At 54.5% G+C, this 17,117-nt stretch overlaps 1 protein-coding gene across 5 annotated transcripts in view; it reads left to right on the top strand.

Annotated features, from left to right (window-relative positions):
* Positions 1–212: 212 nt before the first annotated feature.
* The window catches only part of CMKLR1 (chemerin chemokine-like receptor 1), a 53,675-nt gene continuing 36,770 nt past the window's right edge, over positions 213–17,117 (top strand). Inside the window, exons 1-7 of one of the 5 annotated variants that reach the window (XR_008291410.1) lie at positions 213–335; positions 2,066–4,698; positions 5,489–5,640; positions 5,878–6,956; positions 7,213–7,267; positions 9,437–9,526; positions 9,725–11,943. The gene's annotated coding sequence lies outside the window, so the exon portion shown is untranslated. Of the gene's footprint in view, positions 336–2,065; positions 4,699–5,488; positions 5,641–5,877; positions 6,957–7,212; positions 7,268–9,436; positions 11,944–17,117 lie in introns of those variants that run through there. The other 4 variants (XR_008291409.1, XM_053205518.1, XM_053205517.1 and 1 more) reach the window with 4 other exon arrangements.

Genomic DNA, 17,117 nt, shown 5'->3' with positions numbered 1-17,117 from the left:
AACAGTGGAAGGGGCTGGGATTCAAACCCAGGTTTTTCTGATCTCAAAAGTCTGTGTTCTTGACCGCCAGGCTGAACTGCCCTAAAATGGAGTGGCTTTGGTGCTTCTGGTCTAGTTCCAGGAGTTCACAGGAACAGCTGGCCCCCGAGAGGGAGGTGCGGGCATGGAGGCTGGCTCGACCCACCAAACATTTCCAGTGCGGGTCAGGTCCAGCAATCCAGGGGTGGAGACAGATGCATACATGGCAGGCTGGAAAGGCAGTGCGATTTGAGAAAAGATGAACGCGTTGGCCAAGTACTGACCTCCCAGGCAGAAGGGGTGACCAACTTTCCCAGGTAGGTGGGAAGCGGAGGGGGGGGGGGGGTATTTCTGGCAGAAGGGGCAGCTGGAGCAAAGGTGGGAGATTCGAAAGTACATGATGGGGTCAGAGTAGGAGGGGAAGAGGTAGGCTATGCAGCTGGAGAGATGGGCAGGGCAAGGCCACTGAACCCATCTGTGTGTGTGTGTGTGTGTGTGTGTGTGTGTGTGTGTGTAGAAGCGGAGGCGTTCTCTGGGAACTGGGAGAGTTGGCTGCTCAGGACTTGCTGTGTGACTTTGAGCGGCTGCTAACCCTCTCTGGGCCGCTCTGTTCTACTCCCTGGGAAAGGGAAGGTTTCCCAGACCCAAGCAACAGCTGCGAGCAGTCAGGCCTCACTCGAGAACTGGGGAAAGGCCAGCTTGGGTTGGAAAAGGGGTCTCAAGCTGGCTCCGAGCCCTCCCATCCCTGTCCTGGAGACACGGGCTGCAACACCCCTGCTGGGGCCCCCACCCCTCCCAGGCATCCAGGGTAGTCTCCCGCTCCTGCAAATATCTCTGTCTCAGTAGGAGGAGCTGTGCCGGCAGGGTCCAGCTCACAGGGGAGCCTCATCCACCCCCACCAGGAAGCCCCCTCCCCTGGCCTCAGAGTTAGGGCTTCCTCACTCCTTGTCCACCCCCCCCCCTTCCTTGTCCCCTCCCCGCCCCCACAAGCCACTCCCTTTCAGTGCTGTTAACCCTTCCCAGCCTGGACGGAAGCCCAGGGGGCTGGATACTTGCCAAGCAGGCAAAGTCTCCTGGGCTGCCAGTTCCCCCCTAGCTCCTCCTCCTTCTCGGTTCCCCAAAGTCAACTTCTCACTTCTGTGTTCCTTCCTTCCACCACAGACAAACCTCAGGAGCTCGAGGAACCCTCCTTCCCCCTCCGTCCCTGAGCCTGGTCTACCGGACAGAGGGATTAACTCTTGCCGCTGTTGCTTGAACACCTACCGCACAGACACACATCACGTTTCCGGGACCATTTTTGGCTGAGGGTGTTACAAACGTCTGGCGATCCTTGCACAGTGCTCCCCTCTCCCGTCTTGCTAACCCTGCCCGGAGAAAGCAGTATTTCAATCAGCATCTGAAGGGTTGGGGTCTCAAGCAGTCTTCCAGCTCTGCTATCCCTTTAATTTTCTCCTTCCTGGGAGACGAGGGTAGGTACTGGGGAGCCATGAAATGTTGTTGAGCGGGGGAATGCCATGGAACAAAAGGGAACATCAGGAAGGTGGCTCCGGTAGTGCCCCAGGGATGATTAGAGGGCCTGCATTTGGGAATGTCGGCCTCTCAGTGCCCAGTAGAAGAGGAAAACGATCCAACATTCATTGAGTGCTGCGTGCCAGACTCTGTCCTAAGCCTGTCGTGTGCATCCACTCATTTCATCTTTCCAACAGCAGTCTGAGCTAGTAGGTCTTTTATTATTCCCGTGTGCGGAGGAGAGAGCCGAGACTCAGAGAGGTTAGGAAATGGAGCAAGGTCACACAGCTATAGCCAGTGGAGCGGGGACTCAAACCCAGATCTGTCTGCCACCAAGGTCAGCGTTCTGGTGTCTGGAACAGCCCTTGTGTTCATTTCCTACTGCCGCCCTACCAATAATCACGAATTTAGTGGCCCTAAAACAATACAGATTTATACCCCCACCGTTTTGGAGGTCTGAAGTCCAAAATGAGTCTGAAGGGGCTACGATCAAGACTGCTGGAGGCTTCAGGGAGAATCCGTTCCTTGTGTCTTCCAGGGCGGAGGCTGCTTGTTCTCCTTGGCTTGTGGCCACACACTGAGACGTCTGCTTCCTTCCTCGCCCAGCTCTGATTCCCTGCCTTCCTCCTCTGAAATGCTTGGATTACTCTAGGTCCACCTGGGTAATCCTGGATAATCTCCCCATCTCACGAGTCACAGGAGCAGCGAACCTACCAGAGACGATGAACGCCTTGCCCAAGGCCACACGGCTGAAATGGGGCTCTCAGAGGTATGGTCTGTCTACCTCTTAAAGTCCAAAGTAGGCACAGTTTGGATTTATAGGGAATCCTTTGTGTCACAGAAAGCGTCTTCCCGGGCCTCCTGTGGTCTGAGAGCCTCTCTGGCGAACCTAGTTCTGCAGCTGTTAATCGGAACAAGGAAACCATTTGCTTTAACTAGAGCGTTGAGAATCTGTGAACACTAAAAATCAACCCGAAACATACCAAGGGCTGTGGGAATTAAGATAGAAGTTTATCGAGGGCTGCCTGGGTGGCTCAGTCGGTCAAGCGTCCAACTTTGGCTCGGGTCACGATCTCATGGTTCGTGGGTTCAAGCCCCGCCTTGGGCTCTGTGCTGACCGCTTGGAGCCCGGAGCCCGCTTACGATTCTTTGTGTGTCTCTCTCTCTGCCCTTCTCCTGCTTGCAATCAGTCTCTCTGTGTCTCAAAAAAAAAAAAAAAAAAAAAAACCCAAAAGACATTAAAAAATAAATTTAAAAGATATGTTTATCTATACTAGAGTCAGCCAACACGTGGGGTAAGATAAGGCAGAGCTGGCACCAGTCCCCCAGCCTCCGCGGCCAGTGGGATGGGCTTTCGTTGGAGGACAGAGTGGGATGACAAAGTGGGACCTTCCTTTAGGTCCAAGGTAGGCGCTGCCAGTGGGTGACGGTGCTCTTTCCAGCCAGTCCTAGATGCGGCCTCACATTTCCTTTAACGCAGAGCTCCAGGACTCCAGGGTCAACCAACTGGGTTTGGGTAGAAGATGAAGCTTGATCCGCCATCTTGGAAACACACAGTTTCCAAGGGGATAAACAGAGGCTTCTTTGCCACCACCTCTCTCGCAGGTCCCAGGAGCCCGATGTTAGGCCTTAGATTTCAGAATCCTATTTAAAAGCAACAACAACAAACAACTCCCCAGCCCCCCCCTCCTCCCCCAACGCTTTTTACTCCGAGGAAGAAATGGCCAAACTCCTCAGCCACGTTCAGAATGGTGGCCCGAGACCTGTGGCTTCTGATTGGCCGGGGTCAGCCGGACTCCTCCGACTTCTCACTGGGGGTCCGCGTGGGGCTGTGTGCTCTGACCTCTACCTTGGGCTTGGGGTGGGGGGCTCCTCTGGCCTGAAACCCGGAGTCCTCACTCTGTCGGATCTCCCAGCCGATAAAACCCAAATCTCATCACAGCCTGGGGTTGGCTTGGGAGGTGAGAGGCGTCCAGGGGACGTGCATTAACGGCGTCCAACATCCAGTGAAGGAGGAAGAGGCAATTTCCATAAATCCATCCAGAGGCTGGATTCACCGGGCTCCGCTCCCCCTCCGGGATATCCTGGATATCCTGAGTGTTCCAGATCTTCCTCAGAGGTTGCCTCCCTGTCTCCTCTCCCTCCTCCCCCTCCTTCTCCTTCTCTGCCCTTCCCCCTCCATCTCTCTCTCCTCTCCCTGTCTCCTTCCCGTCCCCTCTCCCTTCTCCACTGCCTCCTCCTCTCCCTCCCCCTCCCCCCTCTTCCTCCTCCCCTGTCTCCTCTTCCTCCTGCACTTCCTCCTCCCCTCCCCGTCCTCTCCTCCCCCCTCCCAGTCCCCCTCAGTCCCCAGCAGATGAGGAAACTATGGCTCTGAGAGGAGAGAGGACATGCCTCAGTCACACAGCTCACGGTAGGAGAGAAGGATTCAGTCCAATCCGCTCTGTCTGATTTCAGGGCCCCTGCTCTTAACCACCATTCCAGAGACTGACAAGGTAACTCGTTCCGGGATCCAGGATTTATTCCTACTGGAAATGTCCGTATGGGTGGTTTTCAAACTTGAGCAAGCATCAGTATCCCCTGGCGCCTTTCGAACACACAGCTCACGGGGCCCAGCCTGCCGAGGTTCTGGTTCCCCAGGGCTGCAGACGGGCCTGGCTTGCAAGCTTGCGTTTCTAACAAGTTCCGCGGCAAGGCAGCAGCGGCTGGTCCAGAACCCGTACTTTGAGAACCACCGGTCTCTGTTAATGACAGACCTTTAGGTGGTGACGTACAGGACACACAGCATCTGTACTGCGTTGTGGGAATATCCTCACCTTTGGACCAGGATGCTCTGGGGCTGCTGCTCTGCTGGTAACTTCTGGGTGACCTTGGAGGCATCCCTTGCCTTCAATGGGCCCAATGTTCCCATCTGTACAGTAAAGGCGTGGATGAGACGCTCTAAGTCCTCTGGGCAAGACTGGCAGAGCGGGGAGGAGAGAGGTTTGGAGTCAGGCTGGGTCTGACTTCTGACTCTAGGATGCTGTGTGACTTTGGACAGTGACTTAACCTCTCTGTGCTTCCAGTTTGTATCTAGGGAATGAAAGAGACGGTCGTTTCCAAGTGTCAATCTCACCGAACTAACAGTCGAGGATCGTAGGGAGAGGAAGGAGAGGTTCTACAGATGGTCAGATGGTGAAAGACGTGTTCCCACACCTGCCCAAGCCTCTGCCCCTCCCTCCCTCTCTCCTTCTCTCTCTCCCCTTTCTCCTCCCCTTCTCTTTTCCTTTCTACACAAGTTATTTTTGGTAGCCTTAGCTATGGGATCACACAGATCTGGGTTCGAGCAGGCCTCCGTCGGCCCCGGGGCCCCAGCATTCTCACCTGTAACATGAGATGTCACACACGTTGCTGGAAGTTTGCGTGCCTTGCTCCAGAGAAAGCACCTGACACAGGGCCATGCACAAAGTGGCCACTTCTGTTAGCTCTTTAGTCTGGGGGCCAAGAGTCCGGGCTGTGGAGCCAGTCTGGTTGGATTCCCAGCTCTCCCACCTATCAGCTGTGTGGCCTAGGGCAAGTGACTTAACCTTTCTGTGTCCCAGTTTCCTCATCGGTAGAAGGAGGGCAGGAACAGTACCTACTTGGCAGGGTTGTCCCGAGAATTAAGTAGCCAGAGACGAACACGCTGCCTGGTTGTCTGCTAATCTTGTTTATTCTGCTAATGATGCAGACAAGGAGTCAGGCACTTAGCTCTGGGGACAGAGCAGGGGACAAAAATGTAGTTCCTTCCCCAAATGAGTTTCCAGTGTAAGGGAGAGAGACCCCCTAACAGGAAAGGGCAACAGATGCCACTGTGGATAGAAAGGGAGCCCAGGGGGCTGAGAGCAGTCCCCCCAGGGGCAGGGGAGGCTTCTGGGAAGCTGGTCTCCAAGCCGAGACCTGAAAAGGGACCAGGAGACCCTCTGAATAATAAGTGTGTTCGCAGGAATTCGGCTCAAGAAGACAATTGGACAAGTGTGATTGGTGTATTTATTATAGTCAACAAGTTGGAAATGACCTGACCAATCACCAAGAAAGTATTGATGAAAGGAGCCAGTGCATCAATTGATCGAAACAATGAACAGCTATTGAAACAGGGTAAGATGTCCACACACACACACACACACACTCACACACCTATCAGGGAATGAAAAAGCAGGTTACGCTATGGTACATGGAATGTGACCGAGCCATTTGACATTTATATATAGAATGTACATGTGTGGATTCATACCAAAATGGTAGTGATATTTATCTCTGGGGAGCAGGGTTTGGGGATGAAAGCAGGATTTACGCTTATTTATTTATTAGTGTTTATTCATTTTTGAGACAGAGCGTGAGCAGGGGAGCGGCAGAGGGAGGGGGACGGAGGATCTGAAGCGGGGCCGACGCTGACAGCAGAGAGCCCATCGTGGGGCCGTGAGATCATGACCTGATATCACCCAGGCGCCCCGAGCAGGATGTACATTCAAACAACGCAGGCTCGGAACTCAGTGACAAAAGTTCTGCTGCATCTCGGGCAGACGGCTCTCCAGAAACGGCCCATCGATGCCTATGCCAACCACGTGGAAGATTTTTGCTGGCCCTGTAACATTTGCTAAAACTGAACAGAAAACATTTTAACCTGTGTTCGTTTGATACTTAAAAAAAAAACCAACAAAACCTCATTGCTGTTTTCATTTCCAAAAAAAAAAAAAAAAAAAAAGGAAAGAAAGGAAAAAGGGAGCTGAAGGTCATCAAGCCTCAGCTCAGGCCAGGAAGGGCATCCCGGTGGGCGGAGGGAGGTGGTGGCCCAGCCCGGTAGGGCATCCGGCAGGCAGCTCAGCTCCGAGGCCCTTTGTAGGGAGCAGCCGGGCTGCCTGGGGCTTCCATATGCTCCTGGTTTGTGCTCGGATGGTGGGCACCACTCCCGGCAGCGGGTCGTCCCCAGCAGGCCTCGCCACCAGCCACCAGCCACCACCCACAAGCCCGGTCCCCCGCTGGCAGGCAGGGGCAGCCTCCCCTGGCGTCCCTGCTCCCCGCAGCTGGCCGCCCCCGCCCTCGGCCAGCCCAGTTTCCTGCCCCTCCCTCTCCCTCTCTCCTCCCTCCAGCTGTTTCTCTGGCAGAGCTCTGTCCCATTCAGGACAGCAGCCCCAGCGAGAGAGAGCGCGCCAGGAGCTCGGGACTGAATGAGGTCTCCCGGAGGGCCTCCTGAGGGATGACGGGGTTCCAGAGGAGGCTGTGATCTGGGGCGGGGGGAGGGTTCCAGGAGATCTTGAACGAACGGGCGGACGGCTTTCTGGGCTGACAGCCACAGCCAGAGAACGAGGTGATCGAGAGAAAGAAGTCCGGCAACACGGGTCCCCTGCCCAGCGTTCAGTGCCCCGAAGTCCAGGGGGACCCTTGGGAGGACCTGGCCGGAGACCAGCCACAAGGTATCACGCTTGGCTTTGACATCCTCTGGAGGGCTCAGGAGAGGGGGCTCCTAGGAGAGAGAGGAGGCCCGTGGCTCGGCGTGAAATTTCACTTTTGTCAAAATGCAAACAGTCCTGTGATGATTTTCAGGTTTTCACGCGCGCTCGTTGTGAAACATAGCGGGGTCAGTGTCTCTCCTTCCTGACTCTGCTAATGCTCACGGCAAGGCCACGCTGCGGCGGGAGCTTCCATTTGACAGGTGTCTTCGTTTTCCAGGTGAGGACACCGAGGCTCAGAGAGGGCAAGCCACTGGCTCAGGGCTGCAGAGACGGTAAGCCGGCGCTGGGGCCGGGGGGTGGGGGGACCCGAGATCGGAACCAAATGAGCATCTGCACGGCTCTCCTCCCTCGCGCCCGGGCTGGACTCTTGGTATAGACTCAGGAGGAGGGCCTCACCCAGGGGTGGCCTTCTCGGTGGCTCTATCACTCACACCCTCGCTCGCTCACTAATTTACCTCTGCTGTTTGTCGAGTGCCTACGATGTAGCAGACGCAGGTAAGTATCCACCCGATGTCTCGTGGGGTAACCTACCTCGTCCTTGACCCCGGACTGTGAGCTTCCAACCACAGTCCTTCAGTGCGCCTCCCGAGGACGGCACGGAAAACGTGTCTTGGGCTTTATGTGACCATTCCTCGCGGTGGTTGCTTCTTTCTTCTTTCCTCCTCCTTCTTTTTTTCTGTCCTCACAAACAGGGCTGCGAGGGCCACTCTTGCGCGACACCTTTGTGTGTGGGTCCTGTGGATACTTTTCTCAAAGGCTAAATCGCTGAGCCCACGGTCTGCCGGGTTTTGAGGTTTGTGAGGCTTCTGGTGAGAATTCTATCTGGCCGCCTTCCCCCTTACTTCGCTCTATTGAGGCCGATTATTCCTGACAGTCTTACTGTTCACTTTTTATGATTGTGTGGTCCCACTTGTTTCCTGCTGGCATGCTTCCCTTTTGTTGGTATTTGAGAGTTCTTCGTATACGAAGGATACGGACCCTTTGGCCGTGCTGTGGAACATGCCCCACGCCCCCCTCTGCTTCCAGACTAGCGCACGGGTGGTGCTACCATTTACTTATTTATTTTCTAAGCTTCACTTATTTCTTTTGAGAGAGAGAGAGGGCATGAGTGGAAGAGAGGCAGCGAAAGAGACAGACAGGGAGAGAGAGAATCCCACGCAGGTTCTGCACTGTCAGCACAGAGCCTGACGTGGGGGATCGAACTCACGAACCGTGAGATCGTGACCTGGGCCGAGATCGAGAGTGGGACCCTTAACCCGACCGAGCCGCCCAGGTGCCCCAGTGTGCTACCGTTCACGTGAGTTCGCTCTAAAGGCTAGCTTCGGGCGCAATGACAAACCACACGTTATAATCACGGAACTGCTGTTTGATGTAAGTCTGATCACTCAGACCGGCCTGTGGTTCAGATAGGCCAGCGAGGAAGTGGCCAGCCGGGCGTCGGGTCTGTCTTCTTTTTTCCATCAAGAGGTCTGGCCCCCAACTTCCTACTCGGCGGCCCCTACCTCCTTTTGAAGACCGATCTTACCTGTGGTTCTTGCTGTCTCTCCCACTTCCTCCACACTCACTCAAAGGAGAGGCTCGCCGAAATGCCTCATTTGCTGAGGTGAATGTGATCGGCTAATCAATCCAGCCCTCTGGGGGTGGGAGGAGGGCCACCTGGCACTTTCTCCATAAAAGAAGGCTTAACTGTCACCAGGGGTGCTTAGGTGGTGGGGTGCCAAGCATAAGAAGCCTGTGGGTAGAGTTCTCTCTTGGTACCCGGGAACCTTCTCTGCCACAACTTCGCTGACTAGGTGAACTCGACTTTGGCAGAGTCACTCCTCTCTCTGGCTTGACCCCTTCGGAGAGGTTCCTCTCTCAGGGCCCAGCTTCCTCTGTCTCCCCTGCTAACCTGGGGGCTCCTTGAGGCCAGACTCGGGGTACTTTTCTCTCTGTATCCTCAGTCCTCTGCACCAGCCCTAGTGCACGGTAGATGCTCAGTAAATGTTCACCGAATAAATAAAGTGACCAGGCCTCGGTTTTACCATCTGTAAAATGGGATTGGGAGAGTCAAAGGCTCATCCCTTCGGTGTTTACTTAACTAACTCCTCTCGGTTTGCAAACCACTTTACTGCCATGATTTTCTTTCTTCTTCTTTTCTTTTTCTTTTTTTTTTTTTTTTTTAGTATTTTTTAATATTTATTTATTTTGAGAGACAGAGTGTGAGTGGGGGAGGGGCAGAGAGAGAGAGAGAGATTGAGAATCCCAAGCAGTCTCCTCACTGTCAGCACAGAGCCCGACACGGGGCTCAAACCCACGAAACCGTGAGATTATGACCTGAGCCGAAATCAAGAGTCCGATGCTCAACTGACTGAGCCACCCAGGCGCCCCACTCCCGTGATTTTCTGGAATCCTCACCGTGGCTGTGTGACAAAGATATTATGAACATGCCCATTTTACAGATTAGGAAACTGAGGCCTAGAGAGGGGTTCCGGCGGGAGACCTCCATGAGAGGCACCAGCACGTCGTGGCTGTGGAGCTGGTTCTTTTGGGTGAGTTCGAGCCTGGTCTGCCCCCTGCCGGCTGAGCGACGTGGAACAAGCTCCCTGTATGCGCCTCGTTTCCTCGTCTGTGAAATGGGAATATTACAAAGATGAAACGAGATCACACACGTGGAGCACTTAGCAGACGGCTTGTTGTGTCCCAAGGTGCTCTGTAAACATCACCTATGATTCTGTTATCACTTCTAGGCCACCGTGCCGTCTAGACCTTTGACACCCATGTGAGCCGAATAGAAATGGGTACTGATGTCTTTACCAGTGGAGTAGCAATGCTCAGGTTCCCGTCCGAGTACAAAAATACTAAAAGCCCATTTTGCTCTCTTTGAGCTACACTGCGCGAGCGTGGTTCTTACCGCCAGGAATTACCGCTGGTTTCAGGGCTGCAAAGCAGACTCGGGGCTTCTCAAAGTACCATCATGGGAATGTTGGCATCAGAAGAATCATGAATAATATTATTCCTGCAGAATAATCATGAGGATTTCCTGAAGCTCCGGTTTTTCGAGTCGGAATCTCTGAGGGTGAGGTGGGGGGGGGGGGTTCTTCCTTGCACCAGCCTCCACCCCCCCCCCCAGATGATTCTGACGCCTCCCAAAACTTGAGGGCCCCCGAGCTAGAGTGTGTGAACTTTTCTTTTTTGCCTTTTGTCCAGGTTTCTGGGTTGTTGATCGCAGACACGGAGGTTCATGTTTTTCCCTTTCTAAGCAAATATCTGTGTACTTCTGTGCATTTTCATGTCCTGTGTCAGCTGTTGAGGCCAGGAGGCATGGCGCAGAAGAAGTGAAACTTTATTTTGTAGCGCCGCGGAAAGTCAGAGCGAGCTAGCAATCACCCAGCGTGTGGGCTTTGGAATTATTTTAAGCCACTGAACTCTCTCCCTCCAATGAAAATACATGGAGGACTGCAATCTGAAAACAGATAACAGACGTGTTAGGCTAGCCGAAACAGAAGCGGGGGACTCGCCGGAACTCACTCTTAGAGCTTGGTGGGGCGGGTGGAAGCCGGCAAATCTCCTCCAAACTAAGAGACCAACGTTCTTGAACATCGTGGGATTTGCCGCATGGGCTTAAGACAAGGTACTCTCACCCTCTGGCCATAATCGTCTCATTTGTGATCAAGGAGGTTGAGCGTTGCACCCGTCGGGGTAGTAGCTGCTGGAATACATAGACGCAAGCACGTGTAATGGCTCAAACAGAACAGACGTTTACTGTGAGGCAGGTGCTTCTGCACGGGGGCGGCCCTCTTCCGTGCACGTCCCTACGGTCCCCTTGGACATCACCACTGATGGAAGAAAGCATGGACGTAGCACGTTTACTTCTTCAGTGCCTGCTGCCACACGAGAGGACTAGTCATGTGGCCGATCTAGTTGCAAAGGAGGCTGGAAAATAGAGTTCTTGGCAAGGCGACTCTTTCCCGATGTCAGCTGTATGCTGTGCAAGGGGCGGGGGGGTGGATTTTTGCAGACAGCTAGTTGTCTCTGCCCCAAATATGGTGACCTCTGGGGTCTCTTCCGCTCTCTGATTTTAAGTCTAAATTCTCACTCCCGTGGCGTCAACACGGTGATGTTGCTCCACAAATACTTTCCTGCCCTCAAGATAATCCCCATCAGATATACTGAGTAAATCCCCACATTCCAGCCCAGTAAAGGCGGGTTTCCCTGGGACCCAGGCGAGAGCGATTCTCTCTCCCTCCTGGAGAAAGCAAACGGGAAGGACAGTTGTCCTGAGCACAGCACCCTTCACTGAGCCAAAGGCTTTCAGATCCAGTATCTCCCTGCATCCCCCTCACAGCCCTACCTGGAAAGGCTTCACCATAATCGTCCCCGTTTTATAGACGAAGAACGAGAAGATCAGAGAGGTAAAGGGTCTTGCCCAAGGTCACACGCATCGGCTGGGATTTGAACTGAGAAAACCCTAGTCCCGTCCTAGGGTCGCAGCGCACGCTGGATGCGTGCGCGTGCGAGCACGTATGCGTGCGTGTGCGTGCGTGCGTGTCGTTCGGGCAGGGGCTTTCCTCGGGCTGTGTTCCCCCGGGTCTGGGCATCAGGAAGTGGGAGTACAGGAGGCGTTGTCCGTATCCCTAGAATGGTCCAAGCTTGCTGGTCATGAGGCAGCCGGGTGGGTGTCCTGGCCTGGAAAGCCCGGCGTCACTAAATGTCACGGCCACCGACCGACCAGAGAAAAGGGAAGGGGATAGCGTGTGAGGACACAGACTGAGGCTGTGTGGGTGACACTGAGGCCTTGATTGGGCCAGGCACACAGTGGGTGCTTGGGAACAATTTCCCGCGTGAATCAGCCTAGGAAGAGGTGGCAGCCATAGAATGGAATTAGACCCAGACTCTGTGCTTAAGGCCCTTGGGGGAAGGGAGGCAAGCTAGTAACACGTTCTTTTATTTGTTCCCCCAACAAACTTTTATTAGCACCTGCTGTGTGTCTGGCACCGTCTTGTAGTGGTGGGCACAACGTGATAGAGGAAGTAGGATTTCTTGCCCTGCTGGGTGGTAATGCTACACGGTGCTGTCACAGGAAGACAGAATATCTGGCTGGCATCAGTTGATGGAGTAACATGGTCACAGACCCCACAGCCCGTGGCTCTAGAGTTCAGATACCATCTCTGCCCTCTAGCCTCCTGTCACCTCAGCATCCCCATCCGTAAAGCGGGTACCCTCTTCCCGCCTCCTCCACGGCCTTGGCAGGGGATAAAATGGGTTCATATACATAAGGCACAGTACAGTGCATGGTCAGCTCAGGGAAGACATTTCTACTTTTATCCTCCGGAAGGTGGGCATTGGAGTTTGCCCTCGCGTGTCTGGGTTGACGTGGGAGTCGGGCGCCGTGTGATCTTGGGTCCCTGGGCTGGAAAAGATCATGCGGGCCCGTCTCCTGGCTTCGTGCCTCGCCCCGTGGAGAAGTCCCGGGCTCAGGTGGGGGGTGGGGGGGAGCTCAGGCCTCGTTCCATCCACCACGGACGCTCTGTAAACTTGGAAGTACCAGCAGCTGACTCAGCAGGGGGGTCGGCTGCAACGTAGGCAGCCTGTGGGAATCGGTTCTGCTTTCTTGAGGTTCACAACTCGGGTCCTCTGATCCCAGCCCCGGGGGAAGCTCTTGTGTAAGGAGGCGGCTGGGTAGGGCTGTTGGTGCGAGACCCAGTGACTCCTACGTTTTCCTTCTGAGAGTCGGGGGCCAGGAGACAAGAGAGCTCGGTCTGGCACCAGCCACCTGGGCGAGCTCAGCTAAGTCCACCCCTGTCGAGTCTCCGTGTCCCCCTGTCTCAGAGGGTGGAGAGTGTGTCTGCAGCGCTCAGAAGATGATCAGGGGTGGTGTTCAAGGGCAGGGGGCCATTCAGAATGCACCCATCCCTGGTTATCCGAATTTGCTTGAAGGGTCATCAGCATCTGTGAATTCTTGAGTCTGAGAGGAAGAGCTCAAAGAACCAGCGTATGAGTTTCTGGTTGCTGCTGTAACAACCGCCACGAACCTAGTGGCCTAGTAACACACGTGTTAACCTTCTGGTTCGGAAGGTCAACAACAGGTTTCACTGTGCTAAAAGCGAGGTGTTGGTGGACCTGTGCTCCGTTCAGAGGCTCCAGGGGAGAATGCAGCCCCTTGTCTTTTTCCAGAGTCCAGAGGCTGTTCACACTGGTGGGTTCATGGTCCCTTTCTCCTTCTCCAAAGCCAGCAGCAGCGGGTCGAGTCCTTCTCACATCATATCGCTCTGATTTTCCTGTCTCCCTCTTTCAGTTTGAAGGACCTGCGCAAGGACCCTGGATAAATCTCCCCCATCTCATGACCCTTGACTCAGTCCCATGGGCAAAGCCCCTTTCTCCATGTCAGGTAACATACTCTCAGGTTCTGGGGGATCGGACATGGGCATCTTTGGTGTGGCGGGGGTAGCATTATTCTGCCCGTCACGGTGAGGGATATCTCGAACGCTGATCTGTGTCTCTGGGCTCACCATGAACCAGCGATCCTCCTGGTGGTTGGGCCTCTGTGTCAGACCCTAGTGATTTCTAGACATGAGAACTCTTCTGTTTCTGCCCCGTGCTGGGGAGAAGGGCCGAGCCTTGCTCGTGGGCTGTGTGTGCCCTTGAAGAAAGGCGGCTCGTGGTTGGGAATGTGTGTGTGCCAACCTGCGGGGTCCTGCTCCAGATGCCCAGCCAGGCTGGTGTTCAACTAGAAGGTTCTCAGGATCTGAGGTGGCTCAAGGGAGGGGCTGTCTCGTCCCCTCAGCTGCAAGACCTTGCAACTTCCTGTTCTGCTGTTCTTCCCATGTGTCTCAGTTTCCAACAATACTCTCTCTTCCTGAGCTTCTCTTTCTGCTTCTGGCTCTGCTGAGGACTGCCCGACCCTCTCTGGGTCACCTGTTTAAACATCTTAAGAGGGATCATCTGATTTGTTTAGTCCTAGTGGGGTTCAGGTCTGATAGATTAATCCCCTCTCAATGTGGAATGTTCATGTCCAACAGGCCCAAGAAAAATCTTTTTTTTTTTTTTAAATGATTTATTGTCATGTTAGCTAGCCTACAATGTATACAGTATGCTCTTGGTTTTGGGGGTAGATTCCCATGATTCATTATTTACATACAACACCCAGTGCTCATCCCAACAAGTGACCTCCTCAATGCCCATCACCCATTTTCCCCTCTCCCCTGCCCTGCCCCCCCCCATTCAACCCTCAGTTTGTTCTCTGTATTGAAGAGTCTCTTATGGGTTTGCCTCCCTCTCTATTTGAAACTACTTTTTCCCCTCCCCTCCTCCATGGTCTTCTGTTAAGTTTCTCAAGTCCCACATATGAGTGGAAACATGATTTGTCTTTCTCTGACTGACTTATTTCACTCAGCATAACACCCTCCAGTTCCATCCACGTCGTTGCAAGTGGCAGGATTTCATTCTTCCTCATTGCCACGTAGTGTTCCATTGTGTGTGTAAACCACATCTTCTTCATCATTCATCAGCTGATGGACATTAGTAGGCCCAATTCAATCAGTTGAATTGACATTGGATTGAATTGACATTGATCCCGACGTTGTCTAGTCCAGGGACGGAGTTCCACAGTCCTCACTCACGAGCCATGGCAGACACGAACCCAATCATGCCTTTCTCTCTAGCCGAACCCAAATGTTTCAGTTATTTAACTCTGTGGTCCAAACCTCTCCAAAACGCGGTGGCTTGAAATGACGTATTTGTTCACAGTTCTGTAGTTCGGCAGAGTTCTGCAGCGATGGCCCACGTGGAAGTCACGTGGAACAAAGTTGGGTCACTCATGGGCTACGCTCAGCCGGGAGCTTGACCTGGGCGGGGCCGCTTAAGATGGCCCCACATCCTGCTGGGACTCGGGCTGTCTCTCCCCGCTGTCTCAGCCTTGTCTGGACTTCTCTACTTGGGACCTCAGGGCTCTGGGACAGTGAAAGCCAAGGCTGCTGGGCCTCTGAAGACGTAGGCCTGGGGTTGGCACAGCATCACTTCTGCCGCATTCCGTTGATTGCGGTGTGTCACCGGCCCAGCCCAGACTCAAAGGGAAAAGCAGTAGAGGCCACCTCTTGATGTGGGGGTGTGTGTGTGTGGGGGGGGTGATGGTAGAGCCCATCCCCGATGACAATCTATCAACCGGATTTGACCTTAAAATTCGACGGATGACAATGGTCATCTGAGATGGTCATTTGTCATTCCTGAGGTCTTAGTTTGTTGGGGCTGCAATTGCAGAATGCCAGAGACTGGGTGGCTCCTAAACAGAGAAACTCACCGTTGGCGGTTCTGGAGTCTGGAAGTCCCGGATCAGGGTGCCAGCACGGCCCTCTTCTGGGCTGCACACTGCCGTCCTTGCTGTGTCTTTGCACCATGGAAGGGGCAAGGGAGCTCTCTGGGGTCTCTTTTATAAGAGCGCTAATCCCCCGCATCATCTCCCAGAGATCCCACCTCCTAATACTATCAAACTGGGGGTTAGGACATGACGTATGTATTGGGGTGGGTGGGGGTGGAGGGGAAACGAACGTTCAGACCGTGGCCTGAGTGAGTTAGTCCATGCTTTCACTTGTCGGCTGGGAAATAAGCTTTAGAAAGGGAGAGGGACTCCCGTGAAGGGAGCGAGAGAGCCAGGATACAGCCTCCACGCACCCCACCAGCATTTACTGAGCGCCTACCGTGTGCCAGGAGCATGGGATACAGGGAGAGACAGGCCCTGCCCTCAGGGGGCTCCCTGTCAAGCGGGGAGACAGGCGTGTATGCAGAGTGGTGTCCGTGTGGCCAGATTTCGGCTTTAATGGCAGGGCGCACGGTGCCAACTGCTCCCGGGTCACAATCACCCATGACGTTTCCGTCCATCGTCCACTCAGTAAAGTAGGTGAGCCCCGGCCATTTGACTGAGAGTGCATTTTTCTTTTGTTTTGTTGAAACTTTATTTTGAGAGAGAGAGAGAGAGAGAGCAGGGGGAGGGCAGAGAGAGGGCGAGAGTATCCCAAGCAGGCTCTGTGCTGTCAGGGCGGAGATCGACATGGGGCTCGGTCTCACGAACCCAGAGATCCTGACCTGGGCCGAAATCAAGAGTCGGGCGCTTAACCGGCCGGAACGCCCGGGAGCCCCGAGAGCGTATTGCTAAATACACTCAGATTGATGTCTGCCCGCTACACTCACTGTGCAAAGTACCTCGGGGGGCAAAGAGCTTCGCTGGGGATGGCTTTAATAGGGGAAGTCAGGAAACGGCGCCTTGAGAAGGAAGTGCGGATTTGAGCTGGTGCCAAGGATGATTGGCTTTGGAGGAGGCCTCCAGTTGGCTGGAGCAGGAGTTGGCCGGAAATAAAAGATCCTTCAGGTGGGGAGAGCAGCACGAGCAGAGATCCGGAGGCTGGACGAGCGAGGGGTGTGTGGTGTGGTGGGTGGGAGCAGGGAGTGACCGGAGGGAGTCTGGACGCTCTGCGGGGTCTTGAAGTTCCCACGCAATTTTCTGGGTGGTCCAGCGCTGCCCTGTTGCAGCATCCTGTTGTCCTGAGGCCCATGTCTCCGAACTCCCATCGAGCTGAAGCTCAGACATTTGCACAATGGAAGATTCCGGGCAGCCCCAAACTAATTGAGTTTGAACTTCTAACTTGACAGAGGGCATGTCGGTTTGTGGCTCTGTCTCTTGGCCTGTCTGGTCCATGAACCAGCTCAGCGTTGCTTTGCATTGGTGGCTTTCTTAACTGGATGACGGGGTCCCCTCTCCTCCCATGCCCGGGACTTGCTGCCAGACGAGGACACGGAGCTTGGGAGAAACGAGATGTTTCCTCCAGGGCTAAAGAAGTCTGATTTAGGATGGCACCTGCGGTCGGCCTGGGCTCCTTTCCTGCGGGGAGACCTTGCCACTGCCCTTCGGAGCCAGACCGAGCCGGGCCTGGCACCGGAGGACCCACTGGCTTTCCAGCGGCTGGGGACACAGCCGACGGGCGTCAAGACAGAGCCTTCGGGGAGGGCAGGCCATCTGCAGTCTCTTTTACGGCAGACTTGACTCACAAGGGGCCTCTTCGACTGTCAGGGATTTGGGTCACGAAGAAAAAGGGCGTCCCTTGAGTAAGAGGGGAACGGCCACCCAGCGGGTAGGAGCCGAAGATCCGC

This window comes from Acinonyx jubatus, chromosome D3, assembly GCF_027475565.1.
Source record: "Acinonyx jubatus isolate Ajub_Pintada_27869175 chromosome D3, VMU_Ajub_asm_v1.0, whole genome shotgun sequence".
Taxonomy (NCBI): Eukaryota; Metazoa; Chordata; class Mammalia; order Carnivora; family Felidae; genus Acinonyx; species Acinonyx jubatus.
This window is presented reverse-complemented; position numbering and strand designations above follow the sequence as displayed.